We start from the raw sequence: 18,222 nt of genomic DNA, 5'->3' as shown, positions 1-18,222 counted from the left end.
AAATGTGACCATAACTACTGACTCAGTTATAAATGCTGTGATTTCCTGGCTTTGGGGACAGGACCACAAACAGGATAACATCAGTATCATGACAATCAAATGGAATGAGCCAAAGTAGCAGGAGAGGTTTGGATCGCACATCAGGAAATACCTGCTGACTATCTAGATTATTAGGAATGGCAATAAGCTTCCAAGATAGGCGGTATGGTATCCTCAAGGTCAATAAAAATAGAAACACAACCTTCCAAGAAGATTTCCTGCCCAGGCATAGGTGGGTAAACAAGACGACCTTTTCAGATTAGAATAAAGACTTTAACAAGTATTCAGAAGATGCATTTAGAGAAGGTTGTTCTGAGGAACAACAACAAAAAAAAGCTCTTTGGAAGAGTAAATGATTCATTTGGAGATCATCTGAAAAATTTCAACAGATTTTCCTGGGAATACCTTGGTTTCAGAGTAACTGGGAAAGACTTCAGCAGATTGATACACTTAAATAAATAATTAACTGTCTAAATCTGATACACCCCATCATCTATACATACACACACACATACTATATACATATGTATATACATGTGCATGTATAGTTGCAGTAACAATCAATAGTAATCCTGCCTACAAAATAATAATAATAATGCTTTGGAATCATCTCTGAAATAGCCCAGACATCTGTCATTTTGAGGTCACATTTGTGTTGATCTGCCTAGATCCTGGGAGATAAAGAATGTGATCTTTCCAGGTATTTGTCAGGCCCACAGTTCCAGTCACAGAAAGAAGCTACGGCTGGGAGAACCTACAAAATGTGGGCTCTTGAGTTGGACTGCCTGGGTTCAAATCCCAGTTCCACTGCTTACTGTCTGCATGAGCCTGGAGAACTTCTCAACCCCTGAAGCCTCAGTTTCATCATATGTAAAGTGAGATAGCAATGATACATACAGTATTGGGATCAGATGAGATCAGTAAAAATGATTCACATGAAACATTAAATGCAATATCAAGAGCCAAGTAAACATTCAATAGGTGATGTTAAAATTGACCTTACTGTTAAGAACTATAAGTAAATCATGAGTCTCTTCACTCTAACTAATTCTCCAGATAATCCCTGACACTGTATGATAAATTTATGAGGAATCATTCTGCAAAATAAAGCAGACTTCCAGGAATCATAAGATAAATGCTTCTTTTATTTCCTGAAACTTCAGTCTTTTCAAAAGCAAAGGGATGAGGAATTATGTGCTGCTTATGAATCGTGGAAACCAAAAAGCAATAGAATAAAAGAGTAAGAACAATAAGGTACGTATGATCTGAAGCAAAATTTGTCCTAAATTTGTCCAGTCAGGGCCTTAACCACCCAATACAAATTCCATACAGTTTATGAACTCCTGTAAGGAATGGCTGATGCTATATGAAATATATGGCTATTGGTAGACCAGCCTCGAGGAACATAAGTGGGGACAAAATTGAATAATCTTGAGTAATACAGCTTTAGTGTATTCTTTTATGCATTCTAACACCAGAGATTCACCCCCAGCACAAGATGCTTTTCTTCCAACACTTCCCATTCTAGGACTTCCTATCTCTGCCAACTAACCCAAATCTTACTCTTCCATTAGGACTTGCATTTCCCCATAGCCATCCCAAGACATTTAGCTTAAAATACATTGTTCCTTATGTGAACATTCACTCACTCATTCACTCAATACTGCTTAATTGAGTGCTTGCAAACAAAATGTAAAACTCTGTACTCAGAGCTGAATATTGATGTATTTTTGTGTATATATTCCTCCCTTTTAAGCTATATTTTCTGTCCTTAACAAGTTAAAGATCCAATGAAAGATCGTAAGACACAGCAGCACAACCAAGGGAATTTAGGGGAGGGAGAGAATGCAATGACTGGGATGAGCCAGTAAATGGCACCCTAACCTGTCTGCAAAGAGACGTCACTAGACAGGGTTAAAGTAGGGAGGGGAAGCACACTTCATAGGGAGGAATGCAACTTCAGCTTTCCCCTCCGAATCTAACTCTTTGTGCTGAGTTCATGACAATTTTGGTTGGATGAATACATGATTTAATGAAATAGAGCCTATTTAACCTTCACCAGGAAAATGGGCACATCAGGTCCCAGCTCAAGGTTATTGAGGCCTTCTGCGATTAAGTGCTTGGCAGAACCTAGCCACAGTACCAATTCTAAACTGCACATTAAATAAGCATAATAAAGATGAGAGCAGGGAGGGGAATGGCCAGCAGGATGTTATTTTTCTGGAAATGGCATGTGAGTTGGAGAAGGGGGGGCAGAGGCGGGAGGCAGTAGGGAGGGAGCACAGCCCCCTCCTTCCCCTCTTATCTGTCAGGCTTCCCCTCTTATCTGTCAAAACCCAAATGGACCCTTGTTTTCTTTCCTAGGCCAGTATGAACGGCAGTAATTATCCACGCGGGGCTCTGCGTGAGTCACGAGGCAGTGCTGGCTCCCATCTCCTTGCAATTTTGAGCAGTGTGTGTGTGTGTGTGTGTGTGTGTGTGTGTGTGTGTGTTCATCCACTACTATTGAGGGGTGGAAAATAGATTACAATTACATTCCAGCTGGCTTTTGAAGACTTGATAGACAGCTGGAGAGAAATCTTCCCTGCAGCTGCCGGAATGAGAGGGTGACCAAGAGGTGGGTGTGGAGAGAGGAAGAGAGGCCTTGTCCAGAGAGGAGGAAAGAATACAACATGGATTCAGTACATTCCCAGAGGAGTATCTTTAAAAGATCAGGGTTACTAATATTAAAAACGAATCTGGGGTCCAGGTGGCTGGTTGCGTATCTGTGGGAAGTAAGTCCCTTTCAGGAACATTTTGAGTGTTAATTTCCAAAGATGTTCTCACTGGATCATATAGCAGCAAGATCAGACTTGGACAAGGCTGGCCCTGAGGATAAGTGCAGCCCACAGCTCTCAGTCAAAGGACTCAGCTGGACATTTCTCCCTCTGCATCTGGAATCACTTTTCTAGGTTACAACTGATATGTTTCTCCAAGAGATTAGATGAGATGATTTTTATATGCCCTTCCACTCCACCCCAAGTCTTTTTGTGTGTGTGTGTTTGGGGGTGGAGGCAGAGGAACTCTCATTTATTTCCTGAGCTCTAAATCTTGCCCTTAGGCCATACGTGTTATCTACCATCCCGGGTAACCCCAACCACTCCCCTGAGAGGGAAAGGTCACAGCCCTCATTTTACAGGGGAGGAAAGTGAAGTTCAGCGAGGTGAAACAACCAGCACAAGGATGTTCAGTGTCAGGGTGAGCAGCCCCATCAGGGCCACTTCAAACTGAGTCTCCCACCCACAGGGCAATGCTGAGCCTTCATCTGGTCACAGCAGTCACAGTGCTCTGTAGTTCTCTGAAACATCATCTCCCAGGCCAGCAGAACCTATTACTGAACTTATTACCCCATTATTGAGGAATTGTTGGCCAGAGTGTGGGACACAGGAACAGGCAGTACAGACGAGAAGGGAACAAGAAAGGACCCATGCCCTGGGTCTGGCTCTGGGAGAAGAGCTTATGTGTGGGGCATGGAAAGACAAGGACAGGAACTGCAGGAGGAGTACAGGGGACAGTCACAAGTAGGGCAGGTCTCTGGAAAGAATGGCAAAGCTGAGCTGCAAAGACAAACTCAACCTACATGCCAGCTTGCCTTAGACCAGCCCTGACTCTGGGTTGTGGGTGCAGTCCCACACACATCCATCCTAGACCACACCAACAATTCTGTCTCTACAGCCTGAAGAACTTTCATAGTGAGTGCCCACTATGACCTTATTCTCACAACATCATTGCAAGGGAGGCCTTTTGAATATATGAAGACCATAGGTATACCTTTAGATGGAGCTTGTTCAATGAGTCAGACAGCCTCAAACAAACCTGGGTCTCCAGAAATCAAGGTATAAGAATTGTCATACATTCCTCAGACTACAGGAGACCTTGTTAAGTCTTCCTTAATCTGCTTGGAGTATCTCTTAAGAGAATTATACCTTAGCCTCCTACTCATAAAAATAAATAAGAAAATGATTTAAAAATATATATATATATATATCCTGCTTTGGAGCAGCTGGCCCACATGTGACCTTTTTCCTGACACACTGGAGTGTGTGCAAGTTGCAGGTTATAGGCGAAATGAGCAGGTGTGAGGTTTCATTTAGAGCCTGACCAAGAACTATTTATTCTCATTTTGTTTCCAGCTTCCTTTGGATAAGAACAGATAGCTCTGGAACACTAAAAACTGTGGTTAAGGGGGAAGGAGGGAAAAGACAAACACCTCTTCACTTGCTGATGGTCGCCCTCCAGGCTGAACGCAATATGTCTATGGTATTTTACCCAATCGCTCCTGTGACTGAAATGGCATGTCAAAGCAAGGAGGCAGATCAAATTGGGCATCAAGGATGCAGAAGCACGTAGAGATTTTATTTTTAATTTATAAAATGTTATGCAATATTTTGTTTCTGTTATAATTTTAAAACTACAAATTTGGGAAGCAAGAACGTCAATTAATGGGAACAGTGGAGGGGGCAATGCTAATATGTTTATTTGTCTTTCTAAAAATAGATACCCAGTTGTCTAGGTCCTGCAATTCCATAGTGATTAAGAAAATAAACACCATTACATCACAAATTAAATATAGATAGCACCTCCATGTATAGTTTACATACATTTGCAGATATGTGGGTATAAAATCCCCACACCATATAAGGCACTGGGGAACTTGCCAGCTTTAAATATAACTAGAATTCAGACAATAATAGTAGGTAAACATGGCCCCCAAATTGCAGGTAGGCATGATTTCCCTGGCTAACAGATGGCAGTGATCTCAACAGGCCTCTAAACTACAAGGAAGGTGGTTAGCACAGTGGTCTACGTGGACCACATGGAGCTGCCAAGTAAAATATTCAGAAAAGTCTCCCGTATGCTTAGCTAATTGCCAATAAACGTTTCCTCTCCTTCCCACTAGCCTTCCATGCAGGGTTTGCTTTGATGGCATTTTGTCTATTGGTTTAGATCAAAATTAGATCACGATTTAAAAACTGGTTTACTAACCACCAGAAGCAATTCCTTTGCCACTGGGGTTGGAACCCTTCCCTAGATGTGAGACAACATTTACCCACATTTGGTCAGGGATTTCTTTGTTCAGTAATATACTAAACAGGCATAGTAAGCTCCTACTCAAGGCAAGGGGTCATTAAATATCAGAGGTGCCATCCTTGCACTCTAACTGCTTACAGATTAATCACAGATAAGTAAATGGACCACTACAAAATGCTGTCTGGGTGTCCCAGCTGGATGGGCCAGAGAAGGATGCTGTGCCGAATTTTTGGCTCCCTGCTATCATTTCATCCTATCCCAGACTGTGTTCAGAGGTAATTAGTATCATGAAATCACAGCAAACTCTACTCCCCAGAAACATCTGTGACAGTGAAAAGAATGAACACCTGAAGAAATGTGCATCTTAGGATACTTACTATGTAAGTGATGGAAAGGATGGAGAAGAAGGTATGCAAAGGAATGAGACAGCCTTAGGTACAAGTAAAGATAATCCTGTGCCAAAACAATATTGGAAAATAAGAACAAAGTTAGAGGACTCACACTTCCAGACTTCAAAACTTACTTCAAAGCAATGGTAATCAAAACAGTGTGGTACTGGCATAAGGACAGATATATAGACAAAAGAAATAGAATTGAGAATCCAGAAATAAACCCAAATATCTATGGCTGATTGATTTTCAACAAGGATGCCAAGAACATTTAATGGGGAAATAACAGTCTCTTCAACAAGTGATGCTGGGACAACTGGATATCCACATGCAAAATTATTGACCCAGACCTCACACCAAATATAAAAATTAACTCAAATGAATGCACAATCTAAATTTAAGAGCTAAAACCAGAGAACTCTTAGAACAGAACAAAGGAGTAAATATTCATGACCTTAGATTTGGCAATGGATTCTTAGATATGATACTACAGGCACAAGCAACAAAAGGAAAAAAAAGATGAATTGTGCTTCATAGGACACCATCAAAAAAGTAAAAACACAACCCACAGAATGGGAAGAAATATTTCCAAATCATATATCAGATAAGGACCTAGTATCCAGAATGCATTTTTTAAAAAAACTCTTACTACTCAGCAATAAAAAGATAAACAGTTAACTTAAAAAATGGGCAAAGAACTTGAATAGACATTTTCCCAAAGAAAATTTACAAATGGCCAACAACCACATGAAAATATGTTCAACATCATTAGTCATTTGGAAAATGCAAGTCAAAAGCACAATTAGGTACCACTTCAGACCCACTAGGATGGCTATATTTTTAAAATGGAAAATAACAAGTGTTAGAGGGGATGTGGAGAAATTGGAATCTATAGGCATACCTCATTTTATTGCACTTTACTGCAGATACTGCCTTTTTTTTTTTTTTTCCTACAAATTGAAGGTTTGTGGCAACTCTGTGCTTTTCCAACGACATTTGCTCACTCCGTGTCTCTGTGTCACATTTTGGTAATTTTTGCAATATTTCAAGCTTTTTCATTATTACTCCGCTTGTTATGGTGATCTGTGATCAGTGATCTTTGATGTTACTACTGTAATTGTGTTCAGGCATCATGAACTGCGCCCACATAAGATGATGAAGTCAATCCGTAAATGCTGTGTATGTTCTGACTGCTCCACCAACCATCCTCTCCCTCTCCTTGAGCCCCCCTATTCCCTGAGACATGACAATATTGAGATTAGGCCAATTAACAACCCTATAATGGCCTCTACATGTTCAAGTTAAAGGAAGAGTTGCACATCTCTCACTCTAAATCAAAAGTTAGAAATGATTAAGCTTAGTGAGGAAGGCATGTGGAAAGCTGAGATAGGCCAAAGGCTAGGCCTCTTGTGCCAAACAGTTAGCCAGGTTGTGAATGCAAAGGAAAAGTTCTTGAAGGAAATTAGAAGTGCTACTGCAGTGAACACACGAATGATAAGAAATTGAAACAGCCCTATTGCTGATATGGAGAAAGTCTGAGTGGTCTGAATAAAAGATCAAACCAGCCACAACATTCCCTTAAGCCAAAGCCTGAGCCAGAGCAAGGACTTAAGTCTTTTTAATTCTGTGAAAGCTGAGAGAGGTGAGGAAGCTGCAGAAGAAAAGTTTGAAGCTAGCAGAGGTTGGTTCATAAGGTTTAAGGAAAGAAGCCATCTCTGCAACACAGAAGTGCAGGGTGAAGCAGCAAGTGCTGATGTAGTAGCTGTAGCAAGTTATCCAGAAGATCTAGCTAAGATAATTAATGAAGGTGGCAACATCAAACAACAGACTTTCAACATAAACAAAACAGCCTTCTATTGGAAGAAGATGCCATTTAGGACTTTCATAGCTAGAAAAGACTTTCATGGCTAGATGTGGCCTCTGACTATATTTGAATTCGTGGTCCCTTCTAAAAGAACAAGCTTGTTGGGGTGGCTTTTGGTGTTGTCTTTCTTGAAGGCTGGGGAAGGGAGGAGTGTGATAGCCTAATTGGGAAAAGTCTGTAGGAATGTGAGAAGGGGTCATTAACCATAATACAGAACTAAGATGGTATTTTTAATACATCAAGGAATAAAAGGATTCTTGAGAGACGATGAGAAATGAAATCAACATGAGTGTCTGAACCCAGCCCCTTGGACACTGAAGCCCAGAGACCGACATATACCCAGAGTATGCCCAGCACTAACGATTCTGTCTGTGATCAAGGAGAAGGAAGCATGACCCCTACACAAGTCAAGACTGTTGTGGGAGCAGTGATTTCTGCACATCCACTGATGTAAATATTGGTGGGAGAGAGAGATCTATTCCCACCAGGCCCAGGGAGGTGCCTTTGTGCAGACACAGAGAAGGGAGGTGTCCATGTCTTACCCTCAGCAACATGGCTACAAAAATAATTACAGGAGGCAATGATTTCTTTGACTTTTGCTTTCAGGTTTCTGAATGCCAGAAAGGCCTCCATAGGGCACCGTGTACAGCAATTACAGCATCCCCTTGCAATGTTGCTGGAATAGAACATTCACATTTTCTCAGAAACTGAGAATAGTCTATTATCACTGTATGTTCTGAGACAATGGGGTTCAACAGGGCAAACAAAAGACTGGAAATAGGAGGCCAGTACATTTAAATCATTGCCCTAGCCATTCACTCAAAAAATATTTATCGAGTACTCATTGTGAGCCAGAGCAGGCACATAAAAGACTGACTTCCCATTTTCAGTTGAGACAAACCATTCCCTCCACCTGTGACACAAAGTGTCTTGCCCTCACACTTCAAGGCCATGTGGGGGGATGGGAAGCCTAAATTAATGGGATTTGACAGCTTTAGAGTCATACATGCCACTGACATGCAATGAATTCTCTATCATATTGATAATAGGAAGAAAGGTACATTGGGAAGAAAACTGACTCGCTGAACAGATCATTTTAATTTTCTCACATTAAAGGCATAATTCACCACCTGTTTCTGAGCACCCTATTCTGTAGTGAAAGTACATATGCCTTTTCAAGTCACTGGTCAAGAGAAAAGCAGAGAATGTTGTGATCAACCTAAAATAAAAGACCTGGTAAATCACAGGGATTTTGAAATGGAAGAAAGATTATATCACCTGTGAATGAATGAGTGTAAAAGAAATGTTTTCCCCATTTCCATTTGCCTGAGAACACACAGAGCTACTTGCAAAAAACAATAAACATAATAATTAAAAAACAGTTTTTTCAATAGATTATTCAAATGTACAAAATGTACGTGGGTACCTAATGACTCTTCATGTACTAAGATGACATCACAGACCCAACTAGAGAAGAACCTGGGTTTGCTTTCCCCCAAATGGTCATCTGTCCATGCTGTCACTTGGCATCCAGACATGTAATGGCAGATGGGCTAATGTGGGGTCAGAAATGCAGAAGTCCTCCCATCTCACATGAGGACCACATCCCTGGCCTTGGGGTCATGAATGCAGTGCTCCAGCCAACTGAACTCTACTTGACAAGGACACTTTGAAAATCACAAGCCAAACTAATGGCCAGTATTTCCCAGGTTAGACTGTTTGAGTTTGAACTTCCCCACCACACACACATACACACACACACACACACACACACACACACACACACACACACACACACAAACTGTGTATGTACACCCATGGAGTTCATAAAATAATGAAGAAAGGCTTCACATGGTTCTGACTTGGAAGTTCTAAATACTGTGAAAGCATGCCCAAAATAAGTCATTAGAAACGGCCATATGCAAATGTTTTGTGATACTCTTCCCACTGAGAGGTGGGGTCTATGCCCCTATTAATAAGTGGGATCCATGCCCTCACCCCCTGAATCTGGGCCAGCTCTGTGACTACTTTGATCAACAGACTCTTGCAAAAGTGATGTAGTGCCAGTTTGGGAAACCAGACCTTAAAAGAATGGCAGCCTTCACCTCCCGTCTCTTGAAACACTTGCTCGTAGAGCCTTGAACAGCCATGTAGATAACTACCCGCTGCAGAGACCACATGCATAAGGAGAGGGGTTCAACTGAGCCCAGGCTTCCAGACATTCCCACCAAGGCACAAGGCATGCAAGTGAAGCCATCTTCAACCCTGCAGACTGGACCAGTTACCAGCAGAATACCACTAGGTAACCCCAGGTTATGTCATGTGAAAAAAAGAATCACTCAGCTGAACTCTGCCCAAATTCCTAACCTCAAAATCACGAAATGTAATAAAATGTTTGTTGTTTTAACCCACGAAGGTTTGGGGTAATTTGTTATGCAACAATAAATATGTGGAACAAAAGCTTACAGGATCTCAGGGCTGGGACTACTTGAGCGATGGGCAAGGGGAAAGTGTCCTAGGAAGGTATTAATTAGCAGACAGAGGGAAGTCTGTATCTCTTTCCCCCCATTATTACTAAAGCCTTGATATAATGCTTGGTGACAAGGTTAGGAAACGAGAAGTACAAGGGTTGGACCAGGACTAAATAATCTTCAGTTCTAGTCTGAAGGAAATTGCCTCTGACATTATCATTGCCACATTCTACTGTGAATAGCCTCTGGAAGAGTAAATGTGGGAAAATAGCCAGAAATATATTGGAAAAAAAGTGAGGTTTCACCCTGCCAGCTAAAAAAATGTACCGTAAAGTAATTAAAACAGTATGGTACTGTTTTAAACACGGAACAGAATAGAAAGGTCAGAAGCAGACCCATGTATATGTGATATTTCAGTGTGGGATAAATAGACATTTCACTGGAAAAGGATGAACTATCCTTAACAATGGTAGAGAATGGAGGATATGTCCTATGGTATTAGGACAATAGGTTATTCACATTTTAAGAAATCTAATTACATCCTTACTTGAATTAATCATAAAATAAGTTCCAGACGGACTAAAAATCTAAATAACAAACATCCAAAATATTCATCTCTAAGGGAAAAGTTAAATATATTATAAAACTTCTGTACTACAGAACACAACACAGCCATTTTAAAGAATAGGTTGATCTATATAAGACCTGACAAGGAAAGATATCTTTGCTGAAACTGTTAAGTGAAAAAAATAAAAGTTAGTAAAATACAAATGGTATGATCATATTTTGGTGAAAAAGCAAATTTACAAAAGTGTGTGTGTGTATAAATATATATTAGTATGTGCACAAGAAAAAACTAAGGGTGCACAAACACATAAATACACACATACATACACGAGAGAATAGAAAATGTCTGAGATTATATAAACCAAGCTGTAATCAGGAGCTACCTCTAATAGAGAGATTTACAGTACTTAGTATCTCACAATCTTTTTATAACAAGGACCTAATCATAGTCCTTTTATAATAGAAAAACCAATCAAACAATAAAGTGATCAAAAAGGTTTAGTACTGGGTCAAACTATCCGCTTTTTGTAATTGCATCGTGACACCAAAGCTGCCTTCATCCTTGCCTCATAGTCAATACCTCTACATTTTAACTCTTCCTCCTAAAAAATGCTCAACATCTGAGAGATTAGCATCTAAGAGTGGTTTTTGCAAGGACCCATTCTCTAAAGCAGTGATCTCATTGAGGGAGAGCGAACAATTTAAAACGAAACACGCTTCATGCTCTCCAGATAATACCCTTTCCCCTACCCCTGCCATGGGCTTTTACTAGGATGAACTTCACAACTACGGAAAGTCCCTCCTTTTAGTAGTAGTATATGTTACACCTCTCAGGAGTTTGGAGGCAGGAAGAAGTTTGGGAACCACTGCTCTAAGAACTAGTTAAGTTAGTCCCTTTGAAATCCCATGTTGAAATTGGGGCTGTTCCCACTATGGGAAGTACTACTGATTGAGATTACACAGTTCCAAACACAGCTAGCTCATTTAAATTGTGGAAAACAGATAACTAATTCTGTTTTTATTTAAAATAAGTACTTCCATCCCATATAATTTTTCTTTCCATCTAAAACTCTTCATAATCATGTTAACTAACATTCATATATTAACTCTAAGAGAAAATACCAGTTGGAGTAAGAGTTAAAGAAATACAAGACCACATACAAAATAAGAATTCTATTCACACAATTTCAGCTTCAACTGTTATTACTCATTGAGCCTATTCCTTTTTTAAAATCAGAAGTCTTGTCGATCTCATTCTCTATGGCAGCGTTGTGGGTTAGAGGAATTTTCAGAGCTGCTGAAGGACACAACCAGCTTGGTGGGAAGACTTGCTGATGCCTGCTCCCACACTTGAGTCTTGCTTCAGGGCTTCAGAGAAGTATCCAAAGCTCACAAACACCTACCTATTTAGAATTTCCCGGTAAGGCTTTAATTTGCCTCCTGCTGCTGGCTCTAATTATCTAGCCAGCCCCTAAGAGGGAAAATTCAGGCTCCTGCTTCCACTCAGCCTAAGTGACAGTTCTGTGTTACTTGTTTCCTATAGGCTTTCTCCTCTTTTGTGTGTCACAGACCCTGACACACAAAAAGGCCCTGAAATACTGGGCTGGTGTGTCCCCACCATCACCTGCCGCGTGACTCTGCACCACACAATCAGGAAACGATTGCTCATGATAACTATCATCTGTTATAGCAAGTAGACTATTGAAGATTAGTCATGAAACCACCCAGCAACTCCCAACCGCTGTTTTGTTTCTTGATGGAAGCCGGGATTCCGGCGAAGGGCATTCTCTTTAAAGGATTCTGCCTCTTTCCCCTTCTGATCATTTTAAGCGTAAATTGAATTTAGCAGAACAGTTTGAATGCTGAAAAATTTCTTAGTAACATTCCACCTTAATTGGACTGTGTTTTGTACCCAGAAGTATACAAAAATAGGATAATCTATAACCATTATCAATTCAGTTTGAGGGACTATGATTCCCTCAAACTTCAGATAAATCACTTGATGTATAAAGTAACCTAAAATATCAACATCCCCAAATTCGACACCCTAATATGTTATTAGGACTAAGTAATCTACTCAAGTCTAGGATATCTTCATTAGTCAACTAGGATGCTTTTTCCTAGGTCTTCAGTCCCCAAAATAAAACCTGGTTGAGCAGTTGGTGTAGATAATTAAGGGGCCTGTGGTCTTTCCAGTTCAGCTGAGGAAGGGATCACCACACTCTGACAAGAAGATTGCTTTAACATTCAGGGAAATTACTCTCATTGCCATCCAGTTGATTCCAGCTCCCCTGTCTGATGAAGCATCTATCCTAGGCTGAGATGTCTTCTCCACAGGCCGCCTGCACAGATGTAGCCTGCAAGAGTCTGGTGTGCCTGCATGCCAGCACCCACCACGGTACATCAACCAGCTGAAGAAACCCTCTCTTTGTAATTCAGCACCTCTTCTCCAGATCCGTTTTGAATCTCCAAGAGATGTCACATGTGGAAATCTGGTTCATCTTCACTCTTAGCTAGTTTTGAGATGGAGGACTATAAAAACAAAAACAAACCCTAACTCTTAAGTCTTACCAAATAAGTCATTTAAGATGTAAGGTGCTGAATCTCAAAAGGCAGAAGAATACCCTGATGTCTACCTCACTTTTGTTTTATGAGCACTAGTTGAAGTTGGTTGCAGATTAGATGTGCCAAGATGAAAAGCCAGCAAGAATTGGTTTCAATCTTGTCATTCTTGTTGTTTCCTATAGTGCTTGACCCTCTACTTTTTAAAACCCGAAGGTGAATAGAAGAGGAGAAATAGGTATTCTCACAACTGGAGCACTAAGTCCCTTATTCTGCCACTCTGGCCCAGACACCAAGTGCCCTTACTATCAACCTCCCAGGGACACCAGCACCTTCTGCATTACTACTCCCCAGAGGGACATGGTTGGCGGGCAGGGGTTGGCATAAGATATGCCATATGGTAAGGGTTTAGAAAATGACATATCCTTAGATTGAGGGTTGGAAATGAGTCTTCTCTTGTGGCCCTAAGCCACCTAGTATGGTAGGAAGTAAGGGAGGTGCTTCCATGCAGATTATGACTCCATTCTTTTAATATAGGCCATGCCCATATCGGTCGTGTAGCTGACAAGGCACACTGTCAAGAACGTTGTCCATCCGAGTGTCAGGGGAAAGAGAACATGTAACTCGCTTTTCAAAGGCTTCCACCCAGAAATGTCATGTGTTACCTCCACTCACATTTCCTTGGCCAAAGCAACTCACATGGTCAGACGCAATTTCAAAGGCATAGGTGAATGCAATCTGACCCTGTGCCCAGACAAAAGGGAACTGGGATACTGACCAGCTCTATGCACTCCATACTTCAGAGGGGGTTGAATCAGATGAAACAAGATATGAAAGTGTTTTAAAAAACTGCAAACGCAACACAACAGTGAGTCCCCTTATTAGTGCATGCCATACCACTGAGAGTATTCAAGACTTTTGCCACACCGAGATTTTATAATCTCATCCTAACAAGGCAAGCACGAATGTTTTTTGATATTCAGGAGATACTTCCTAGGCTTTTAGATCTCATCAAAGACCCTAGATAATTCTTCCTGTGATCTAGGGATGTATCTTTTTTCCTTACTAGCCTCTCCCACACTAAAAAGCTTTTTACCCTTATTTCTGGAATCCCAGAATTGAGCTCATTTCCATCTATACTCAATGTCCTGGGAACAAAGGAAAAGAAATGGAAGCTAAACTGCTTGGTTGCAAATTCTGGCCCTAATACTTGCTAGTTATGAAATCTTAGCTGACCTTTCTAAGCCTCAGTTTCCTTCTCTAAAAAGTGGGCATAGGGGCTTCCCTGGTGGTGCAGTGGTTGAGAGTCCGCCTGCCGATGCAGGGGACGCGGGTTCGTGCCCCGGTCCGGGAGGATCCCACATGCCGCGGAGCGGCTGGGCCCGTGAGCCGTGGCCGCTGGGCCTGCGTGTCCGGAGCCTGTGCTCCGCGACGGGAGAGGCCACAGCAGTGAGAGGCCCGCGTACCGCAAAAAAAAAAAAAAAAAAAAAAAAAGTGGGCATATTAATAGCACCTACTCTGCAAGGGTTTTGAAGGATTAAATGTACATAATAATATGTAAAGTGCTCAGCTCAATGCCTGGCTTACCATAAGCATTCAGTGAATATTTTCCGTTTCTTTTTTTTTTTTTTTTTTAAGAAAAAAGAAACTTACTGGAAAGTTATTTTAAGGGTCACAGTAGCACTGAAGGTAACTGTTATGTCAGCCAAGCCATTGGCAATGTCCAGGGAACAAGGATGGTCCTAGAAAATGGGACATGAGCCTGCCTCAGTGGATTCATTCATTTAATAAGCTAATCATTCAGGCATTTATTTCCCATTCTCTCTATTTCAGGCACTGTGCTAGGCCTATAACTCCAGAGATAATTAAGACACTATCCTTCCTTCCATGAGTTCATAATCTAGTAGAGAAAGCAGATACATAAATGTACTGTTCCAGAGCATAAGAAACATTGTAAGAGATATAAATCCTACGTAGAGCTAGAGACAGCTCCTAGTCACCAACCATCCTGAACTCCCATGGCAGGTTATCTTGCTTGAGATTTTCTCCTAGAGTTCTAGTCCTTTGGTGTAAGGATTTGCCTCTCTTGTTAAAAAGAAAACAGTCCTGAGGGAAGAACCATATTATTCTCACTTCCTCCCATCTAAGACCAACCGTACCAGGGGTATGATCTGGCTGGTCTCTGGGGAGGGCCGTATCCTCAAGTTCCCCTCCCCATTCCCGTCACAGGACCCAATATTTCACTGTCTGAGATTCACTCATTTGGATTACTCTTTAGCCACCTGGGACCTGATTTGGAAATAAAACAAATTACCCCTGGAATGATTCTAATTCTCTGGAAGAAACTTCACAGAGAACAAGCCCTGAAATATATATGGCATATATTTATATCAACACATTTACAAATACACACATTTATAAGCCTTCATCAAAATTCTATCAACTCTCCAAATAGTATTTTTAGGACATGATTATCATAATTATTATTTGCTCACCTAATCATTTTTCCTTCTTATATCTGTGTCTTTGGTCTCATGATGGCACCTGTGAAAGGCTAGATTTCCTTGCTAAAAGTACGCTCACAAGCTATTTCTATTGTATTGCTGCTGTGCTAATCATGAACAGCGATTAAATATCCTGCAAGCAATTGTAACATTCGTCGAACTGATAATGGCAAGAAACAAAGTGGAGCCTTTCAGTGTTTTACCAAATGTGCTAATTCCTTATTACGCTATATCGTTCTGGAGACTATTTCTATACACAAACCAAGCTGAAATGCGCTCTTTGCTACAAAAATAAAAGAACAAGTTTAAGCTGCTTGCCACCCTGGGGATAATCACAATCACATTAAAATGCAGCTCAATGGCTCATCTTTTGTCTTTCCCCTCTATCAGTCAGTAAATTAATTCCTTTATAGACATCAATATTCTATTTTTGTAAAAAGTGCCTTTTTTCAATTACTTCCTGAGAAAAGCAGAATTACTATGGCAATCTCTGAATTTTGCACTCTGCAGCTTTAGACTACCAGTTTTATAAATGGAAAGCTATAATTTAGCTCAATTCCTTTTGCAAGGTGTAAGGAGAACAACCACACATTCTTAACCGTCTGTTGCAACAATGCGGGAGAGGGAATGGGGAATGAATATTTTCCTAAGGTGAATTTTTATATCCCAGCACCCAGTGAGGGCCTCAGTCATGAAGGATGCCAAATACGTTTGTTGAAGATGAAGTAGTTGTGTATTCCCCCAGGGACTGCCTCCTATTAATAATCCTATTCAACATGCGAAGGAGACCAATTGGTGCAAAGGTTTTGCACTACTTTGGGCTATGAAGAGTGGTCTCATGGCCCATGAAGACCCTGATACCTTCCCATTACAGCCCCCTGCTCAGTTCTGTAACCTCCTTTTAATCCCACACAATGCTATCCTTCAGCTTCCCAATACCTGGATAACAAAAATCTTCTATAATAGGTCTGCTTTAATGTGTAGACATCTAAATAATTCATACTGGAAAGCCCATTCAAACACCCTTCTTATTGTATACCATGTGGGTACAGATGTACCATTAGCCACCAGTGGTTACACAGATGGATAAGTAACATCTTAGCAACTTATATTTCCACTTCAATTTCCACATGGACTGTCCTTTACAGATCTCTTCTGCTTTAGACCAACTTCTTCTTTTTCCACTCCTTACTCTTTCAGCTACTCCTTAGACTGGAAGGACAAAAGAAGTACTCAACCCACACACAATCCAGTGCTCTGCTCCTCAGAGTAGGAGCTTAGAAATGGGAAAAGGGTCAAAATTCTACATGGAAAAATAGGGTCTGCCTCCCACAAGGAAAGACCTCCCACCTTTGGAGGGCCTATAACAAGTCTTCTTAACCTGGGGCCATGGATGAGCTTCTGAGCATGCACAGTCTCTCAAACTAATAGGCAACATTTTATACATTTTCTAGGCAGAAGGTTACATGATTTTCAGCAGGCTCCTATGAGCTCAGGACCCCCGAAATGGGTGAAGCCCATTGGCTTAGCAGAGGTGGGCTTCAGATAGAGACTTGGAGCAGACGGCCAGCATTCTTTGGAATAACATCTTCAACATACTGAGAAAAAAGAGCTCTCAACATGGCATTCTATTCCCAGCTATTTTTCAAAAATGAAGATGTCTTATAATAAAGATAAATACAAGCCACAGACTTAGAGAAGATATTTACAATACATAAAACAATAAAGAACTAGTATCCATAATCTATAAGACGTTCCCATAAATTAATAAAGACAAAAAAAAAAAACGCTGAAATGCAAGTTGCTAATACCTGTTTAAATTGAAGATGGGCATATCCAATAACATAGCTGTTCTACTTCTAGGTATGTCCTCCAGAGAAATCCTCACTGTACGTGTACACAAGAAGACAATTACAATATTGTTTGTAGTAACAATGTAGACACCCATCAATAAGAATGTGGATAAAGTATGATGTATTTGAATGATGGAATACTATGCAGCAGGTAAAATGAACAAATTAGATCTACATGCATCAGCATGGATAAACCTCAAAAACATAATGTTTAGCAAACTACAAATGAATATGTATAGTATGAGACAGTTTTGTAACATTTTAAAAGAATCAAACAATGTACTATTTTATTAATATATGCATATGCAATAAAAGTTTGCAAAAATTCATGGGAAAGATACACACCAATTTTAGTGTGATGGTCACCTATAGGAAAGGAGAGAGAGGAATGAGATAGGTAGAGGTCCTTTACTTCTATTTATTACACTTTATTCATTTAAGGAAAAGGAATTCAAGCAGATGTAGGAGATTCACAAGTGTCATATTATTTTCTAAGTTTTTCTGTATGTTTTAAATATTTAACACAATAATGAAATCAAAATTTAAGGGACTTCCCTGGTGGCGCAGTGGTTAAGAATCCGCCTGCCAATGCAGGGGACACGGGTTGGAGCCCTGGTCCGTGAAGATCCCACATGCCACAGAGCAACTAAGCCCATGCGCCACAACTACTGAGCCTGCACTCTAGAGCCTACGAGCCACAACTGCTGAGCCCACATGCCACAACTACTGAAATCCACGCGCTTAGAGCCCATGCTCCGCAACAAGAGAAGCCACCGCATGAGAAGCCTGCACACCGCAACAAAGAGTAGCCCCCGCTCACCACAACTAGAGAAAGCCCACGTGCAGCAACAAAGACCCAACAAGCCAAAAATAAATAAACAAACAAAAAAATAAATAAATTTT

The 18,222-nt window shown here is 40.7% G+C and overlaps 1 protein-coding gene across 1 annotated transcript in view; it reads right to left on the bottom strand.

Moving 5' to 3' along the window:
* Window positions 1–18,222, bottom strand: part of MYO3B (myosin IIIB) — a gene marked incomplete at both ends in the record, with an annotated part of 388,194 nt that overhangs the window by 301,310 nt on the left and 68,662 nt on the right. The window lies entirely within an intron of this gene.

The sequence above is a fragment of the Leucopleurus acutus genome (assembly GCF_964270905.1).
Source record: "Leucopleurus acutus genome assembly, chromosome: 6".
Lineage (NCBI taxonomy): Eukaryota > Metazoa > Chordata > Mammalia > Artiodactyla > Delphinidae > Leucopleurus > Leucopleurus acutus.
The sequence above is the reverse complement of the archived record's forward strand: the minus strand, read 5'-3'. Positions and strand labels throughout refer to the sequence as shown.